This window comes from Amblyraja radiata, chromosome 35 (assembly GCF_010909765.2).
Source record: "Amblyraja radiata isolate CabotCenter1 chromosome 35, sAmbRad1.1.pri, whole genome shotgun sequence".
Lineage (NCBI taxonomy): Eukaryota > Metazoa > Chordata > Chondrichthyes > Rajiformes > Rajidae > Amblyraja > Amblyraja radiata.
In genome coordinates, this window is record NC_045990.1 from 17,086,446 (window position 1) to 17,107,768 (window position 21,323).

The following is a 21,323-nucleotide window of genomic DNA, read 5'->3' on the forward strand; positions in this document are numbered from 1 at the left end:
GTGCACTCCCCATTTCTAAGCATGAATGCTGAAGGGATTAGATCATCCACTCTTCACGTGCAGGGTTTAGTTGATGCTCATCTCCCGTGGGTACAACCTTCTCTGCTGAATAATGTTTCCACACATTGAGTTCACTTCTCACAACACGCGTCCTAATGACTCCAGTTGGGAAATGAACAGTTCCGAAAGGGAAACTGTAAAAGCAATTAGACTCTCACCAGAAGTTGATTCCATGTTTTCAGCTTCACGGATGCTTCGAAGTGGAGAGCCCTTTACTCTAAGGTCTGCCGTACCCCCTGCGCCAGCCATACACAGGCACTCAAGGGATGTTTGCATATGCAGTGCAGTGAACAACCTCCATCTACTGACTTACATTATTGAGCCTAAAGGGCCGGTCCCACCAGCATGCGCCTGCATGCGGCAAGTGCGCCCAAATCAGAAGCGGGGGCCGCGCGGAGGTCGACTGAGTGACGTGAAGTTCGAGCGAAGTCCGTGGGAAGTTCGCGCGTGACGTACGGCGTCGAGGCGCTGCGTACGGCGTCGAGGAGTCAGTTTTTCGGAGCCCCGCGCGATGTCGGGACCAGCTCAACTCCATACGGCTCCGGCGATTGAAGTGGGACCGGCCCCGCAAGGCCGTACGGTTCAAGCGACCACGTTAGGTCGCACTTGCCGCATGCAGGCGCATGCTCGTGGGACAGGCTCTTTAGGTCTCGCTTGCCGCATGGAGTCGCATGCTCGTGGGACAGGTCCTTCGTGTATAAGCTATCACTGAACTGTATATGAACAAATAATGTCACTCTACCTAGCTACACATGACAATAAAGTACCATTAGGGGAACAGCATCTCATATTTCGCTTGGGCAGCTTTCAACCCAGTGGTATGACTCTTGATTTCTCTCACTTCAAGTAACCCCGGCATTCCCTCTCTCTCCATCCCTCCTCCATCCAAGTCACACCAGCTTCTTGTTCACACCTAGCACACAGCTAACAATGGCCTGTTTCCCTTATCATCGTTACCTGTTTGCAGATCTTTCATTCATTTGCTCCATACAGTATCTCTCTACATCACCATCTGTATCTCTCGTTTCCCTTTCCCCTGACTAGTCTGAAGAAGGGTCTCGACCTGAAACGTCACATTCCTTCGCTCCAGAGATGCTGCCTGTCCCGCAGAGTTGCTCCAGCATTTTTGTCTACCTTCGATTTTCAAGCATCTGCAATTCCTTCTTAAACTTATAGTTAGTTTAGTTTAGTTTAGTTGCTATTGTCACATGCACTAGGGGACAGTGAAAAATATTTGTTAGGTGCCATACAGTCAGCGGGAAACCTATCGATGATTAAACATGAGAAGGAATAGGTGACATTATGGGTCGAGACCCTTCTTCACAGTCCCATTAGTAGAGTTGCTGCCTCACAGCGCCAGAGACCCGGGTTCAATCCTGACTATGGATGCTGTCTATACGGAGTTTGCACGTTCTCCCCGTGGCCTTCGGTTTCCTCCCACACCCCAAAGACTAGATTGACCAGATATAGGTGGAAATTGTCCCTAGTGTGTGTGTGGGATAGTGCGGGGATCGCTGGTCGGTGCGGACTCGGTGGGCTGGAGGGCCCTGTTTCAGTGCTGTATCTCTAAACTAATTGAAGCTGAACACACAGAAGCATGAGAGATATCAAGGAGCAGGGCCCACGTGGAGAAATGAATCACAGCTCGCCCTGACCAAGCCTGACAGCAGGAACAACGTCCCATAAAGTGCCTCAGTGGCTAAAATGTTCTGGCACTCTGGCACCGACACAGAACTCACACTGAGTTCTATTTGGAGGTTATTATCAAAGGAAAGAAATCTGAAGTCGGGAATACATTGCCCATGGGCCCTGTACAGAGCAGACTCTATGTATGCATTGGATTAAATGACGCGGGTCTTATTTAATTTGTTTGCGCTCCTATAATAAGATTGGGGCGTACTTCCCTGTAAACAAGGTCAATGTGGTTTGTTAATAAGTACACATTAAAAAAATTGGACTGATGTAGCATGAACCTGTTTTACTTCCGTATTAAGAATTTCCCCCCCCCCCCCCCCCCCCCCCTCCTGATCTCCAGTAGTGTTTGAGGTCGGCACGGTGGCGCAGCGGTAGAGTTGCTGCCTCACAGCGCCAGAGACCCGGGGTCGATCCCGACTACGGGTGCTGTCTGTACGGAGTTTGCACGTTCTCCCCGTGACTGCGTGGGTTTCCTCCGGGGTCTTCGGTTTCCTCCCACACTCCAAAGTGTACAGTTTGTCTGAAGAAGGGTTTCGTCACGAAACGTTGCCTATTTCCTTCGCTCCATAGATGCTGCTGCACCCGCTGAGTTTCTCCAGCATTTTTGTGTACCTTCGATTTTCCAGCATCTGCAGTTCCTTCTTAAACAGTTTGTAGGTTAATTGGCTTGCTATAAGTGTAAATTGTCCCTAAGGTGTGTGTAGGGTAGTGTTAGTGTGCAGGGATCGTTGGTCAATACTGACTCGGTGGGCCGAAGGGCCTGTTTCCACGCTGAATCTCTGAACTAAACTAATCAGTGATTCAGGTAGCTAGAGTCATCTGTTTGTCCTGAATTGGTTTTTAGTTTAGAGATATAGATCGGAAACAGGCCCTTCGACCTACTGAGTCCGCACCGACCAGCGATCCCCTTACAAGCCCATTGCACTATCCTGCACACACTGGGGACAATTTAAGATTTACTGAAGCTAATTAACCTACAAACCTGAACGCCTTTGGAGTGTGGGAGGAAACCGGAGCACCACCGTGCTGTCCAATGTAACTCATATTTAAGGTAGACACAAAATGCTGGAGTAACTCAGCGGGACAGGCAGCATCTCTGGAGAGAAGGAATGGGCGACGTTTCGGGACGAGACCCTTCTTCAGACTGATGTCAGGGGAGGGGGCTGGACAGAGATAGAATGTGGTCGGCCTGGCACCGTGTCCCCCACTGGTTCAATTTGGTGACAGAGGAATGGGGAGTGACAAAGAAACTGCTAGAGTTACACAGCCGGTCAGGCAGCATCTGTGGAGGGAAATGGGCGGATGACGTGCCTGAAGAAGGGTCTCGACCTGAAGCGTCACCTATTCCTTTTCTCAAGAGATGCTGCCATGGACACATAGAGTGATACAGTGTGGAAACAGGCCCTTCGGCCTAACTTGCCCACACCTGGCCAACATGTCCCAGCTACACTAGTCCCACCTGCCTGCGTTTGGTCCATATCCCTCCAAACCTGTCCTATCTGTGTACCTGTCTAAATGTTTCTTAAACGCTGGGATAGTCCCAGTCTCAACTACCTCCTCTGGCAGCTTGTTCCATACACCCACCACCCTTTGTGTGAAAAAGTTACCCCTCAGATACCTATTAAATCTTTTCCCCTTCACCTTGAACCTATGTCCTCTGGTCCTCGATTCCCCTACTCTGGGCAAGAGACTCTGTGCATCTACCCGATCTATTCCTCTCATGATTTATACACCTGCCTGACCTGCTGAATTACTCAAGCATTTTGTATCTATCTTAGAACACGGTTCGAGTCGGGACTCTTCTTCAGGCTGATGGAGTGGGAGGGGGTGGGGGGGAGGGAGAAAGCTGTAGAGAGAGGTGGGGATGGGCAACACCTGCAAGTGATAGGTGGATACAGTTAAGATGGGGTGAATGGAAGATAGATGGAGTGAAAGTTAGTCAGATAAGGAAAGAGAGGAGTGAAATGTGGAGGGAGGGATAGAAGCATAGAAAAATAAGTGCAGGAGTAGGCCATTCGGCCCCTCGAGCCAGCACCGCCATTCAATATGATCATGGCTGATCATCCAAAATTAGTCCCCTGTATTTCTGAAGCCAAGGGCCAAGCATGGAAGGGAACAAAGGGAGGCGGAAAATGGTGATCAAAGCAAATATGTGAATGGGGGGTAGGAGATGAGTGTGGGGGGTAAGGAGCAATGTGGCTGGGATGGTGGGAGATGGTGGATTAGTGGGAGGAATGGGAGCACGATGGGATGGGGTAGGGAGGGGGGAGGGGATAGATTGGGAGGGTTAGGGTATTATTTGAAATTGGAGAGTTCAATGTTCATACCGCTGGGAGTTGTAAGTTACCCACGAGGAATATGAGGTGCTGTTCCTCCAGTTTGCGCTGGATCTCACTCTGACAATGGAAGAGGCCCAGGACAGAAAGGTCAGTGTGGGAATGGGAAGGGGAGTTAAAATGGTGAGCAACCAGGAGATCCAGCAGGCCTTGATTTAAATGGGGCAGTATCAGTTGGGTTTAGTTGAGTTTAGTTTAGTTTATTGTCACTTGTATCGAGGTACATTGAAAAGCTTTTTGTTGAGTGCTATATAGTCAGCGGAAAGATGCCACTTGACTATACGCCAATTGCACTACAAGTACACTGAAGTTCGGCATGTTCCCAACGACTCCCACCAACTTCTACAGATGCACCAGAGGAAGCATTTTATCGGGATGCATCACAGCACAGTTTGGGAACAGCTCCGTCCAAGAAATTGCAGAGAATTGTGGACGCAGCCCAGACCATCACACAAACCAACCTCCCTTCCATTGACTCCATCTACACCTCACGCTGCCTCGGCAAGGCCAGCAGCATCATCAAGGACCAGTCTCCCCCTGGTCACTCCCTCTTCTCCCCTCTCTCAAGAGGCAAGAGGTACAGAAGTGTGAAAACGCACACCTCCAGATTCAGAGACAGTTTCTTCCCAGCTGTTATCAGGCAACTGAACCATCCTACCACAACCAGAGAGCAGTGCTGAACTACTATCTACCTCATTGGAGACCCTCGGACTATCTTTATTGGACTTTGCTGGCTTTACCTTGCACTAAATGTTATTCCCTCATCACATACACTGTAAATGGCTCGATTGTAATCATGTACTGTCTTTCTGCTGACTGGTTAGCACGCAACAAAAAGCTGTCATCATCATCATCATCGGCGGTCACTGGAGACGAGTATGACTGTCCTCTCATGGAGGACGCCTGTGCGTGACTTTGTTTAACGTGGGGAGACTGGAGCACAGACAGCCACCCCACGGTCCTTGACAGATCTAGGTCAGGATCCAGTGGCATGGAGTCCAAGACGACCGGAGACCCTTTTCTGCTGCAGCCTTCATCCGCCTTCCCAGCCGTTGTGACGCTCCACTAAGGTCAGCCATCGTCCTCCGCCTGTTCCACCGTTGAGGTCTTGGTTGGATTGCTCTTTGTCAGAGACCTCCCCCTCGACCTTACCGCCATGGGTGGCCCTACCAGGAGGGTAGCTCCAGACGGCATCGCTCTCAGGATCTCAGGTCCACACAAGCTTCTCCACCACGACAAGGTGACAATCCACGGAGATGAACAAAAAGCTGTACCTCAGTACACGTGACAATAAACTAAACTAAACTAAACTAAACCATGTAAACACATTGTTCTTGTTGTAAACTATGTCGTTCAATAAAATATTAACAGTGGTTACCATTACATAGAGTCACAGAGAAATACAGAACAGGTACAGTCCCTTCGGCCCATCGAGTCAATACAGACCATTTATCACCCATTTGCACAAATCCTATATTAATGCCATTTTGTGTTCCCCAATCAATAAACGTCATTCCCGTTATCCTGCATCTGTACACTGTGGACGGCTCGATTGTAATCATGTACTGTCTTTCCACTGACTGGTTAGCACGCAACAAAAAGCTTTTCACTGTACACTTGACAATGTACTAAACTAAACTAAATCTAAGGGGGACAAAAATGTTGGAGGAACTCAGCGGGTGAGGCAGCATCTATGGAGCGAAGGAAATAGGCAACGTTTCAGTCTGTAGAAGGGTTTCGACCCGAAACGTTGCCTACTTCCTTCGCTCCATAGATGCTGCCTCACCCGCTGAGTTCCTCCAGCATTTTTGTCTACCTTCGATTTTCCAGCATCTGCCGTTAAATCTAAGGGGAGTGATTTTGAATGATTCTAGATCACACTCAACCCTCCTTGTGTGATCATTCACTTGTGTGAGAGTGTACAAGGATCTGTACAGGGCCAACACACTGGGATCTTCCCAACATTATTCCCGATGTTGGGGAAGTCCAGAACCAGGGGTCACAGTTTAAGGATAAGAGGGAAGTCTTTTAGGACCGAGATGAGAAAATCATTTTTTACACAGAGAGTGGTGAATCTGTGGAATTCTCTGCCACAGAAGGTAGTTGAGGCCAGTTCATTGGCTATATTTAAGAGGGAGTTAGATGTGGCCCTTGTGGCTAAAGGGATCAGGGGGTATGGAGAGAAGGCAGGGATGGGATACTGAGTTGGATGATCAGCCATGATCATATCAAATGGCGGTGCAGGCTCGAAGGGCCGAATGGCCTTCTCATGCACCTATTTTCTATGTTTCTATGTTTCTATCTGTTCCGACTGAAAGCAGGATATGGATGGTGAGAGAGGCAGGGGAGTTGTGTGCATTCCTGAGGTAAGACTAGTAGCTGATATCATAATCATCTGTTCCATTTTATTCGATGGTATCTGGTTTTACATTGCAGGCTCACTTTAGTGAAGACAGTGGCCTATATTGTTCAGTAGATCAAGTGACTGCCATTAGACTTGAGGCTGGCAGTGAAAGCAAATCCTGATACCATGTAGACACTAGCACTAGATCGCCTCAAACCACACCCCCTCCCAACTGGCTTGTTACCAGTCTTGAGGTCAGGTCCAAGTGGCCTTGTGCTGCTGATGTTCAGATACGCATCATGCTCATACACCTCTCACTTCTGAGGTCTGAGGTCCCCACCTGCTTTAAGAGGGCATCATTAATACCAGTGCCCAAGAAGAGCAAGGTGACGTGCCTCAATGACTATCGACCAGTGGCACTAACGTCTGTAGTGATGAAGTGCTTTGATAGGTTGATCATGGCGCAAATCAACTCGTACCTCGACAAGAACCACGACCCACTCCAGTTCGCGTACCGCCACAACAGATCAACGGTGGATGCGATCTCGCTGGCCCTCCACTCCGCTCTGGACCACTTGGACAACAAAAACTCATATGTCAGGCTGTTATTCATCGATTACAGCTCGGCATTTAACACAATCATCCCCTCCAAACTGGTTACCAAACTCGCAGAACTGGGTCTCTGCGCACCCCTCTGCAATTGGATTCTCGACTTCCTCATCCACAGACCACAGTCTGTCCGTATTGGTGGAAATGTGTCATCCTCGATAACAATCAGCACGGGAGCACCTCAAGGCTGCGTGCTCAGCCCCCTGCTGTACTCACTCTATACTCATGACTGCGTAGCCGGTCATAGTGCGAACTCCATCATCAAGTTCGTTGACGACACCACTGTTGTGGGACGTATCACTGATGGGGACGAGTCAGAGTATAGAAGTGAGATCGACTGACTGACCAAATGGTGCCAGCACAATAACCTGGCCCTCAACACCAGCAAAACCAAGGAACTGTGTGTGGACTTTGGAAGGGGTAGGATGGGGACCCACAATCCCGTTTATTTCAATGGGTTGACGGTGGAAAAAGTCAAGAGCTTCAAATTCCTGGGCGTGCATATTTCCGAACATCTCTCCTGGTCCCAGAACACAGATGCAATCATAAAGAAAGCACATCAGCGCCTCTATTTCCTGAGAAGATTACGGAGAGTCGGTTTGTCAAGGAGGACTCTCTCGAACTTCTACAGGTGCACAGTAGAGAGCATGCTGACTGGTTGCATCGTGGCTTGGTTCGGCAACTTGAGCGTCCAGGAGCGGAAAAGAATGCAGAAAGTTGTGACCACTGCCCAGTCCATCATCGGCTCTGACCTCCCCACCATCGAGGGGATCTATCACAGTCGCTGCCTCAAAAAGGCTGGCAGCATCATCAAAGACCCACACCATCCTGGCCACACACTCATCTCTCCGTTGCCATCAGGTAGAAGGTACAGGAGCCTGAAATCTGCAACATCCAGGTTCAGGAACAGCTTCTTCCCGACAGCCATCAGATTATTAAACATAACCAAACAAACTCTGAACGATAATGGCCTATTGCATCTGTTTATTTATATGTATATGTATATATATATGATTTATGGTATATGGACACACTGAACTGTTCTGTATTTATGCCTACAATATTCTGTTGTGCTGCAGCAAAGCAAGAATTTCATTGTCCTGTCTGGGACACATGACAATAAACTCTCTTGACTCTTGACTTGACTTGATACACTAAATGCTGGAGTAACTCAGCGGGACTGGCGGCATCGAGACGAGAAGTCGAGACGAGAAGTCTGAAGAAGGGTCTCGACCCCAAACATCGCCCATTCCTTCTCTCCAGAGATGCTGCCTGTCCCACTGAGTTACTCCAGCATTTTGTGTCTACCTTCGATTTAAACCAGCATCTGCAGTTCTTTCCTACACATTATCACCGAGCTCAACTGTTCAGATCTCTTGCCTACAATCTAATGATTTGATAGGATTGTTTAGTTTAGTTTAGAGACACAGCATGGAAACAGGCCCTTCGGCCCACCGAGTTCGTGCAGACCAGCGATCCCCGCACGTTAGCACTGTCCTACACACACTGGGGACAGTCCACACTAGGGACTCAGAGGGTGGTGGAGGCAGGTTCTCTGGATGCTTTCAAGAGAGAGCTAGATAGGGCTCTTAAAAATAGCGGGGTCAGGGAATATGGGGAGAAGGCAGGAACGGGGTACTGATTGGGGATGATCAGCCATGATCACATTGAATGGCGGTGCTGGCTCAAAGGGCCAAATGGCCTACTCCTGCACCTATTGTCTATTGTCGATTGACATTTTACAATTTTTACCAAAGCCATTTAACCTCCAAACCTGCACGTTGTTGGAGTGTGGTAGGTAACCCACACAGGTCACGGGGAGAAGGTACAAATGCTTTACACACAGCACCTGTAGTTACGATCGAAACCGGGTGTCTGGCGCTGTGAGGCAGCAACTCTACCGCTGCACCACCGTGCCACCCATTGATTATTGTCACATATATATACCGAGGTACAGTGAAGGGCTTTGTTTTGCCAGCTGTACAAAGAGATCAGATATACCCTACATTAATGCAATAAGTCAAAATCGTCTACAATGCGTAGAGCAAAGAGGATGGATTGAACCAGGTCACTGGCGCTGTAAGACAGCAACTCCACCGCTGTGCCACCGTGACACCGATGATAGTCAACCAGGAGCTAGCATGGACTCAATGGGCTGAATCACTTCCTTCTGAGTTGTAACACCATTGATATTTTCTCATTCGATATCAAAGACGGGTCTCGACCCGAAACGTCACCCATTCCTTCTCGCTAGAGATGCTGCCTGTCCCGCTGAGTTACTCCAGCTTTTTTGCGCCTATCCTCGATTTAAACCAGCATCTGCAGTTCCTTCCTACCCAATAATAGGAATGTTGTCCAACACCTCCCCCCATCTTCCCTTTCATCTTGTACATTCCTACCCACAATGGGTTCTCTGTCTAGGGGTGATGAGACACCAGGGGTGTGGGAGGCCACAAAGAGCATACACTGAGTGGAAAAGAATGAAAGGTATTGAACCGAGAATTTTGGAAAGGAAGGGCATGAGTTTAAGTTTAGGTTCATGGGTTAACATTAATATTGTCATGTGTGTTGAGGTACAGTGGAAAGCTTGGTTTTGCATGCAATCCAGTCAGGCCAGATAATACGTAGGAAGGAAGTGCAGTTGCTGGTTTAAACAGAAGGTAGACTTCTTCAGAAGAAGGGTCATGAGGATAAAGGGGAAATCTTTTAGGACTGAGATGAGAAAAACATTTTTCACATAGAGAGTGGTGAATCTGTGGAATTCTCTGCCACAGAAGGTAGTTGAGGCCACAGTTCATTGGCTATATTTAAGAAGGAGTTAGATGTGGCCCTTGTGGCTAAAGGGATCAGGGGGTATGGAGAGAAGGCAGGTACAGGATACTGAGTTGGATGATCAGCCATGATCATATCGAATGGCGGTGCAGGCTCGAAGGGCCGAATGGCCTACTCCTGCACCTATTTTCTATGTTTCTATGTTTCTATGTCTCGACCCGAAACGTCACCCATTTCTTCTCTCCAGAGATGCTGCCTGTCCCGCTGAGTTACTCCAGCTGTTTGTGTCCATCTTCAGGCCAGATAATACCATACACAAATGTGTTGGCATCCGCCCGTCTGCGAGAGGGGGTGAAGCAGCTTTGATGTTGTCCTGTTTGCAGAGGAGAATACATCATCTATGGTGTAGGAAGCAACTGCAGATGCTGGTTTAAACCGAAGATAGACACTAAATGCTGGAGTAACTCAGCGGGACAGGCAGCATCTCTGGAGAGAAGGAATGGGTGACGTTTCGGGTCGAGACCCTTCTTCAAAGACATCTATGCTTGTATTTGCTGCTATGGTCAAGTAGTTTGCTTCCAAGATGACACCCAACCCAACCCAGGTGACTATTTGCGTGCTGCAACAGTAGCAGATTCACAACCACATATGACAATCGCTCCACACTATCCAATCTCTACTCCCACAGCAACAATTCTTACTTTAAATATGATCCTCTGAAACTCCTCTCAGATCCCTTATCATGTATCTATACACTGTATAGATTCCACAGACTCGCAGAGAGTAGTGAGTCTGTGGAATTCTCACAGAGAGTGGTGAATGTGAAATTCTCTGCCTCAGAAGGTGGTGGAGGCCGGTTCTCAGGATGCTTTCAAGAGAGAGCTAGACAGGGCTCTTAAAAATAGCGGAGTCAGGGATATGGTGTGAAGGCAGGAACGGGGTACTGATTGGGGATGATCAGCCATGATCACATTGAATGGTGGTGCTGGCTCGAAGGGTTGAATGGCCTACTCCTGTACCTATTGTCTATTGTCTATTGTGTATTGTAAACGGCTCGATTGTAATCATGTATAGTCTTTCCACTGACTGGTTAGCTCGCAACAAAAGCTTTTCACTGTACCTCGGTACACGTGACAATAAACTAAACTGATCTGAACTAGTATAGTTTAGTTTTGAGTTGTTTTTTAGAGATACAGCATGGAAGCAGGCCCTTCGGCCCACTTTCTGCCCAACCAATGATCACCCCATACACTAGTTCTATGTTATCCCATTTTACGGAATCTTCAGAAGTCAAATAACCTTCAAACCTGCACGGCTTTGGGATGTGGAAGGAAAACGGAGCTCCCGGAGAAAACCAACGCAGTCACGGGGAGAAGGTACAAACTCTGTACAGACAGCACCTGTAGCCAGGATCGAACCCGGGTCTCTGGCGCTGTGAGGCAGCAACTCTACCGCTGTGCCACCATGCCACCAAGGTCGACCCTGGACTGGCCATAAATGCAATCAAGCCAAACTCACGCACAATAGGCAGAGCCAAGGGGAAGATACAGAGCACAGATAGCCTTCCAATCCATATATCTATCCAAATATATTTTAAACTTCATAATTACATCCACTGCTACAGCTTCCTCTGGCAGCTCGTTCTAGATACAGACTACCTTCTAAGTGAAAAAAGTTGCCCCTGAAGTCGCTCTTCATTCTCTCCCCTCTCATCTTAGTTGATGGATAGTGTGGTGCTAGTGAAGCAAGGGGAGTGTGAATAACACGTGCCTGTAAATGATGGTGCAAATAATCCCTAGAATGGGGTGGCACGGTGGCCCAGCGGTAGGGTTGTTGCCTTACAGCTCTTGTAGCGCCAGGGACCCGGGTTCGATCCCGACTACGGGTGCTGTCTGTGCGGAGTTTGTACCTTCTCCCTGAGACCTCGTGAATTTTCTCCGAGATCTTCGGTTTCCTCCCACACTCCAAAGACGTGTGGCAGGTTTGTAGGTTAATTGCCTTTGGTAAATGTAAATTGTCCCTAGTGTGTGTAGGATAGTGTTAGTGTGCGGGGATCGCTGGTCGGCGCGGACTCGATGGGCCGAAGGGCCTGTTAAATAACTAAATGCTAGTGTGATTGACTATTATATTTACATTATGTCCTCAATAATAGTAAATAGTAGAACATACGTTATATAAATAATTGCAATTTGTAATAATTTAGCGCGGCATAGCAATTAATAATGATCATTGATAATAATGGCAATAATGTAGGTAAGGCATAATCAATCAATGTAATTGGTAATAATGGCAACAGTGTCGGTAAGGCAATACTTTACTGGGCTGTACAGAAGACAAGAATTTCACACGGTGTTTGCACAGTATTTGGTAGGAAACACATTATTTTGTATTTTGAGCATTTACATAATATAAATTTAAGTCTAGTCTAGTCAAGTCAAGATTCAAGAGAGTGTATTGTCATGTGTTCCAGATAGAACAATGAAATTCTTGCTTGCTGCAGCACAACAGAATATTGTAGACATAAATACAGGACAGAATAGTGTGTCTATATACCATCGAATATATATATACACACATAAATAAACAGATAAAATGCAATAGGCTGTTATAGTTCATAGTTTGTTTGATGTTGTATTTAATAGCCTGATGGCTGTGGGGAAGTAGTTATTCCTGAACCTGGATGTTGCAGTCTTCAGGCTCCTGTACCTTCTACCTGAAGGTAGCGGGGAGAGGAGTGTGTGGCCAGGATGGTGTGGGTCCTTGATGATGCTGCCAGCCTTTTTGAGGCAGCGACTGCGATAGATGATAGGGAGGTCAGAACCGATGATGGACTGGGCAGTGTATAAAATAAGTTCATATGACATTTGAAGAACTGACATCAGTCTGAAGAAGGGTCTCGACCCGAAACGTTGCCTATTTCCTTCGCTCCATAGATGCTGCTGCACCCGCTGAGTTTCTCCAGCACTTTCGTCTACCTTCGATTTTCCAGCATCTGCAGTTCCTTCTTAAATAATATGGCCACTAATAACTAACAGGTAACAATGGCCTGTTTCCTTTATCGTCGTTACTTTTTTTGCATATCTTCCTTAATTTGTTCCATATCTCTCCATATCACCGCCTATATCTTTCGTCTCCCCTGACTCTCAGTCTGCAGAAGGGTCTCGATCCGAAACGTCACCCATTCCTTCTCTCCAGAGACGCTGCCTGTCCCGCTGAGTTACTCCAGCTTTGTGTGTCCCACAACGGTTTAAACCAGCATCTGCAGTTCCTTCCCACTAATATTTAGACGGTGCTCCCGTTACAATGCCTTGTCTCTACGTATTGAATTACATGCTCCACATAGTTTTAGTAACCATTTTCAAATGTGGTGATCAATTGATACTAAAACCATTCATTTTTCATGAACAAACCTTGAAAACCAATGTATTAAATTAAACCCATTCAACCGTTGTAAAGAGGGGAGTCTTCCGCTATTGGGCACCAAAGAACAGATAAGACTGACAGAACTAACCGTTTTAAAATCTTCCGAATAATTTGGCAATTTGATTCTAACGAATTATGTTTTCATTTGTGTAGGAAGGAACTGCAGATGCTGGTTTAAACCGAAGATAGACACAAAATGCTGGAGTAACTCAGCGGGACAGGCAGCATCTCTGGAGAGAAGGAATGGGTGACGTTTCGGGTCGAGACCCTTCTTACAATAGACAATCTGTCAATCTCCTTAATCTACTTAAATTTTTGTAAGGTGTCCTTGAGACTCTTGAAAGGCGCCCATAAATAAAATGTATTATTATTATTATTAATCTCCGCCTTAAAATTATGCACTGACTTGGCCTCCACAGCCGTCTGTGGCAATGAGTTCCACAGTTTCATCACCCTCTGGTTAAAGAAATTGCTCCTCATCTCAATAGACAATAGACAATAGACAATAGGTGCAGGAGTAGGCCATTCGGCCCTTCGAGCCAGCACCGCCATTCAATGTGATCATGGCTGATCATCCCCAATCAGTACCCCGTTACTGCCTTCTCCCCATATCCCCTGACTCCGCTATTTTTAAGAGCCCTATCTAGCTCTCTCTGGAAAGCATCCAGAGAACCGGCCTCCACCGCCCTCTGAGGCAGAGAATTCCACAGACTCACCTCTCTGTGAGAAAAAGTGTTTCCTCATCACCGTTCTAAATGGCTTACCCCTTATTCTTAAACGGTGGCCCCTGGTTCTGGACTCCCCCAACATCGGGAACATGTTTCCTGCCTCTAGTGTGTCCAAGCCCTTAACAATCTTATATGTTTCAATGAGATACCCTCTCATCCTTCTAAACTCCAGAGTGTACAAGCCCAGCTGCTCCATTCTCTCAGCAGATGACAGTCCAGCCATCCCGGGAATTAACCTTGTAAACCTACGCTGGGCTCCAACAATAGCAAGAATGTCCTTCCTCAAATTGGGGACCGAAACTGCACACAATATTCCAGGTGTTTAAACCGAAGATAGACACAAAATGCTGGAGTATCTCAGCGGGACAGGCAGCATCTCTGGAGAGAAGGAATGGGTGGCTTTTCGGATCGAGACCCTTCTTCAAACCCTTTTTTATTTGGTTGGCGCAGGCTCCGGGTTCGATGCCATATTCCTCGTTCGACTGCACATATCATGAAGGCAAATTTAGCCTCTCCCCTTCTCAGAAAGCCTTTGTACAACTCGCCTGCAAGCATATTTTAATAACAAACCACAAACCCGTCCAATTCATCAGAGCGCAGTTAGTCCCATTGGAAACGAACCAACGTTTTAAATAGACACAAAAAGCTGGAGTCACTCAGCGGGTCAGGCAGCATCTCTGGAGAGAAGGAAAAGATGACGTTTCGGGTGGAAACATCACCCATTCCTTCTCTCCAGAGATGCTGCCTGTCCCGCTGAGTGACTCCAGCATTTTGTGTCCGGTTATCTCCGGTTTAAAGCAGCATCTGCTGCTCCTTCCTGCACAACGATTTAAATAGCTGCTCACAGCCCCTGTCGATGGGATTGAAGGGGGGGAAACACAATCGCTTTAATTCCCTGGGAACTCAATATTATGCACGGGATAGACACTGGAGTAACTCAGCGGGACAGGCAGCATCTCTGGAGAGAAGGAATGGGTGACGTTTCGGGTCGAGACCCTTCTTCAGACCTTCATCAGCATCTGCATATTATGCATGGGTCTTTGTTAACAAATGCAGAAACAAAGACTTTCTATACAGAAAGTTGCAAAGCGCTGATCTTTATGTTTCTTATGACCACACTGGCCACACACTCATCTCACCCTTGTCACCAGGAAGAAGGTACAGGAGCCTGAAAACTGTAACGGTCAGGTTCAGGAACAGCTACTTCCCGACAGCCATTAAACACGACAAGCTCAAATAAGCTCCGAACTACAGCAATAATAACAGACTATTGTTACTGCACTATTATTGTTTGTTTTTACAATGTGTACGTATGTGTGCATACGTGTATATGTGTATTTATATGTGTGTGTGTGTGTGTGTGTGTGTGTGTGTGTGTGTGTGTGTGTGTGTGTGTGTGTGTGTGTGTGTGTGTGTGTGTGTGTGTGACCATAGACCATACGTGTATACGTATATTTTATATATAACATACGTATACACATACGCACACATATACGTGCACATTGTAAAAACAAACAATAATAGTGCAGTAATAACAATATGTATGTGTGTGTGTGTGCGTGATATATATGGTCTATGGTCTATAGTCTATGGTCTATGGTCTATGGTCTTGCCATAGAGGGAGTACAGAGAAGGTTCACCAGACTGATTCCTGGGATGTCAGGACTTTCATATGAAGAAAGACTGGATAGACTCGGCTTGTACTCGCTAGAATTTAGAAGATTGAGGGGGGATCTTATAGAAACTTACAAAATTCTTAAGGGGTTGGACAGGCTAGATGCAGGAAGATTGTTCCCGATGTTGGGGAAGTCCAGAACAAGGGGTCACAGTTTAAGGATAAGGGGGAGTCTTTTAGGATCGAGATGAGAAAAGCATTGTTCACGCAGAGAGTGGTGAATCTTTGCAATACTCTGCAACAGAAGGTAGTTGAGGCCAGTTCATTTGCTATATTTAAGAATGTTAGAAGTGGCCCTTGTGGCTAAAGGGATCTGGAGTATGGAGAGAAGGCAGGTACGGGATACTGAGTTGGATGATCAGCCATGATCATATTGAATGGCGGTGCAGGCTCGAAGGGCCGAATGGCCTACTCCTGCACCTATTTTCTATGTTTCTATATATATATATGATATGACACACACATATATATGAGAGATATATATATATATATATATATGTGTGTGTGTGTGTGTGTGTGTGTGTGTGTGTGTGTGTGTGTGTGTGTGTGTGTGTGTGTGTGTGTGTGTGTGTGTGTGTGTGTGTGTGTGTGTGTGTGTGTGTGTGTGTGCGTGGTCTGTATAATCATAATCACAATAATACTTTATTAGCCAAGTATGTTTTGCAACATACGAGGAATTTAAATTGCCAAGTCAGTTACAAATAAAGAGAAACAAAACACACAAAATACATTTTAACATAAACATCCACCACAGCGACTCCTCCACATTCCTCACTGTGATGGATGGTGAAACAAAAAGTTCCATCTCTTCCCTTGTTTATATGCGTGTATATGGGCATGGGTATATTTGAGCATGTGTACTGAACATTTTTTCTCGTTTATTATATTGTTTACAGCGAACTATGTTTACATATTGTGTTGTGCTGCTGCAAGTAAGAATTTCATTGATCTATCTACGACCTGACAATAAATCACACTTGATTTAAACCCGTTGGTTATTTTTTGCTGAGACCATTTTAATTGAACCTGTTGAAAACCCCCTTGAGTTTAGTAATGATCTGTAATTGTGATTTTCCACCAGTAGCTTGCTGGGGCAATGTAGTCTTACTGAGCGAGTTTGCTCCCATTACAGGGACCTACCTGTGTAAGGAAGGAACTGCAGATGCTGGTTTACACTGAAGATAGACACAAAATGCTGGAGTAACTCAGCGGGACAGGCAGCATCTCTGGAGAGAAGGAATGGGCGACGTTTCGGGTCGAGACCTTTCTTGTGTCAGTGGGTGATCGATGGGCCGAAGGGCCTGTTTCCATGCTGTAAACGAAACTACCTGATACCAGCTGAATCTGAGCCGGAAAGGAGAGGGGTGGAGAGGTAGCCGGCGGCGAAATGGAAAGAGGCAACTTATGTCAACTTTGAAGAAGTTCTCCTCTCTCCGACCAGGCGCGTTCCCAATGACATTAGAAATAACATTGACCAGAGGGCATTTGTATAAATGCAGGTGAACCCTCACTACGAGGCAATGATAGCACGGTTGGTCTAAATCTACACTGGAGCAAGGCTGTGGTGAGATGAATGATTCTGTTTTAGTTTAGTTTTAGTTCAGAGATACGACTTGTATTAGTCGCGGTTTGTGAGACCATGCCAGCAAACTCCCTGTCCTTGATCGACAGGAAGAAAGACACAGCATGGAAACAGGCCATTCGGCCCACCGAACCATCGATCACCCGATCACACTAGTTCTATGTTATCCCACTTTCTCATCCACTCCCTACACACTAGGGACGATTTACAGAGGGCCGATTAACCCACTTTGGGATGTGGGAGGAAACCGGAGTCATAGCGTGATACAGCGTGGAAACATCGGCCCAACTTGCCCACACTGGCCAACATGTCCCAGCTGCACTAGTCCCATACCTCCCTGCGTTTGGCCCATATCCCTCTAAACCTGGCCTATCCACGTTACTGGATACACGTGTCTTTGGAGGAGCAGCACCTCATATTCCGCTTGGGCAGTCTGCACCCCAGCGGTATGAACATTGACGTCTCCAATTTCAGGCAGTCCTTGCTGTCTCCTCCCCTTCTCAGCTCTCCCTCAGCCCTCTTCTCCCCCCCCCCCCCCCACCCCCTCCCACTCTCATAACAGCCCGAAGAAGGGGGCCTATTTCCTTCGCTCCATAGATGCTGCCTCACCCGCTGAGTTTCTCCAGCACCTTTGTCTACCTTCGATTTTCCAGCATCTGCAGTTCCTTCTTAAACACGTGTCTTAAACGTTACGATAGTGCGTGCCTCAACTTTCCACACGAAATCCACACAATCACAGGGAGAACGTGCAAACTCCACATAGACAGCAACCGAGAGCACACAAGAAGGGTCTCGACCCGAAACGTCACCCAGTGCTTCTCTCCAGAGATGTTGCCTGTCCCGCTGAGTTATTCCAGCTTCTCGTGTCTATCTTGAGGGCCCTACCTTCATGTTACAAGTGTTAAGGAAACCGAGTAACAGGAAACAACGGGAGGTCAAATCTATCCGCCATCTCTTGCAGATGCCTCCGTTCTAAATGGCTTACTCCTTATTCCAGAACCAGGAGCCACACAGTTTAAGAATAAGGAGTAAGCCATTTAGAACGGAGACGAGGAAACACTTTTTCTCACAGAGAGTTGTGAGTCTGTGGAATTCTCTGCCTCAGTGGAGGCAGGTTCTCTGGATGTTTTCAAGAGAGAGCTAGATAGGGCTTTTAAAGATAGCGGAGTCAGGGGATATGGGGAGAAGGCAGGAACGGGGCACTTATTGGGGACGATCAGCCATGATCACGATGAATGGCTGTGCTGGCTAGAAGGGCCGAATGGCCTCCTCCTGTACCTATTTTCTATGTTTCTATGTTTCAATCTATTCCCCTCATGATTTTATACACCTCTACAAGATATCCTTCATCCTCCTGCGCTCCATGGAATAAAGACCCAGCCTACTGAACCTCTCCCTATAGCTCACGCCCTCTGGTCCTGGCAACATCCTCGTCAGTCTCCTCTGTACCCCTTCCAGCTTGTCAACATCTTTCCCATAACACGGTGCCCAGAACTGAACACACGCCTTCTTGCACATCGGCGCTCATCTTTATTTGCAACGGAGAAAAGTGCGTTTAGTCATCAATAATGTACGCGCCAGTGTGTGTGTCCCCGAAGGAGGAGCGTTTGCAGATTAAAGTCACACATTAATAAAACAACTCGCATCTGCCGGGTCCCACTCGCAACGCCGCGACAATAGCTGGGCAGAGAGAGTTGACAGAACCGTCGGCACTAGTGAGCAACACTGGGATGCACTGCCCACTGTGGCCGCATCTTCCTGCTCTTGTCCCCGCTCCCTGTGCTGCCTGCTTACCGCGGCCAGAACTCACTCTGAATAACATGAAAGCTTCATCCCCTCCCTCCCCCCTCCCTCCCCTTTTCCTCTTCCCCCTCCCCCTCCCCCTCCCTCTCTCCTCACCTGCCCCTCCCCTCCCCTCTCCCTCCCCTCCTCTCTTCCCCTCTCACCCCCTCCCTCTCCACCCCCCTCTCACATCCTATCCCTCTCCCTCTTTCCTCATCTGTCCCTCTCCTCCTCTCTTCCCCTCTCACCCCCTCTCCCATCCTCTCCCTCTCTCTCTGCCCATTCCTCCCTCTCTCCCGCCTCTCCCCCCTCTCTGCCCTCCCCCCCGTTCCCTGCCCCCCTCCCTCCTTTCTGCTTCCTCCCTCCCTCCCCCTCTCTCTGCCCCTTCCCCTCTGCCCCTATTTTCTATGTTTCTATGTAATGCACTGCAGTAAAATGTAGTCACAGCATAATATAGAATTCCTATTCTTCCTAATGCATAGTTTACATAGAAGCATAGAAACATAGAAACATAGAAAATAGGTGCAGGAGTAGGCCATTCGGCCCTTCGAGCCAGCACTGCCATCCAACCAGCCCGGCGTGAGGGCCTGAACATCGGGCCACCCGGGGCGGCGACTGCGGGTGCTAGGAAGGCCTCGACCACGAGTGAACATCTGGGAAGAACGGAGGGGAGGCTGGCTGGACTATGGTGCCTTCCTCACCTTGGTGCCACTGTGTTATGTTGTGTCGTGGACTTTCAGTGTTTGTGCTTTTTTTTTTTAATTCTATTTTATTTTTAATATGTTTTATTATTTATTATTATTTATTTATTTTTATGATACTGCCTGTAAGGGAAATTCATTTCGTTGTCTCTAACTGAGACAATGACAATAAATTTGAATACAATACAATACAATACAATATGATCATGGCTGATCATCCAACTCAGTATCCTGTACCTGCCTTCTCTCCATACCCCCTGATCCCTTTAGCCACAAGGGCTACATCTAACTCCCTCTTAAATATAGCTTAAATATACACATGCAGACTGTTCAAATTTAGGAGCACCTTATCACAAACGGCTCTATGGCCAGTTGTACCAATGCTTAAGATAGACACGAAGTGCAGGAGTAACTCAGCGGGACAGGCAGCATCTCTGGAGAGAAGGAATGGGTGACGTTTCGGGTGGGGACCCTTCTTCACGCTTCGCTTCGAGATGATGTTGAAGCGTGTACGAGTCACTATCGCCACGGAACTGGTCTAGAAGCTCGTGGTGCGTTTAAAACAGCAGCTTCTTAGTCGGAGTTAATGATGCCGAGACCAGGAGGTTGACACGTTTCCCGTTATGTAAAGGAGAACACCGTGGCGAAGTTACAGACTTTAATACAATAACTCTTAACACCGTGATACACCGTCACACCCTGGCTACCTTTGATCATCGCTTATAGACTCACGAAGCTGCAGTAACTCAGCGGGTCAGGCAGCATCGGTCAGACTGAACGGTCTCGATCCGAAACGCCACCTATTCCTTCTCTCCAGAGATGCTGCCTAACCTGCCGAGTTACTCCAGCTTTTGGTGTCTACCTTCGGTCTAAACCAGCACCTGCAGTTCCTTCCTACACATTTGTTCATCGTTTGTCCCCTATCAATAACCCGTGACTGCCTTCTCCCCATATCATATAACCATATAACAATTACAGCACGGAAACAGGCCATCTCGGCCCTTCTAGTCCGTGCCGAACACGTATTCTCCCTAGTCCCATCTACCTGCACTCAGACCATAACCCTCCATTCCTTTCCCGTCCATATAACTATCCAATTTATTTTTAAATGATAAAATATCCATTGACTCCACTAGCCCCTAGAGCTCTATCTAACTCTCTCTTAAATCCATCCAGTGACTTGGCCTCCACTGCCCTATGTGGCAGGGAATTCCATAAATTCACAACTCTCTGGGTGAAAAAGTTTTTTCTCACCTCAGTCTTAAATGGCCTCCCCTTTATTCTAAGACTGTGGCCCCTGGTTCTGGACTCGCCCAACATTGGGAACATTTTTCCTGCATCTAGCTTGTCCAGTCCTTTTATAATTGTATATGTTTCTATAAGACCCCCCTCATCCTTCTATCCTCCAGTGAATACAAGCCTAGTCTTTTCAATCTATCCTCATATAACAGTCCCGCCATCCCAGGGATCAATCTTGTGAACCTACGCTGCACTGCCTCAACCACAAGGATGTCCTTCCTCAAATTAGAAAAATATAACTTTCCTATATTTTCTATTGCATGGCCTCTGTGATTTTTCCAGCGAACAAGACTAATTGATGTGTAGGAAGGAACTGC

The 21,323-nt window shown here is 47.3% G+C and overlaps 1 long non-coding RNA gene across 1 annotated transcript in view; it reads left to right on the forward strand.

Annotated features, from left to right (window-relative positions):
* Positions 1-13,431, forward strand: part of LOC116991818 — a 40,656-nt gene extending 27,225 nt beyond the window's left edge. Inside the window, exon 3 of the long non-coding RNA XR_004416907.1 lies at positions 13,393-13,431. This is a non-coding gene — a long non-coding RNA (uncharacterized LOC116991818). The remainder of the gene's footprint in view (positions 1-13,392) is intronic.
* Positions 13,432-21,323: the final 7,892 nt, after the last annotated feature.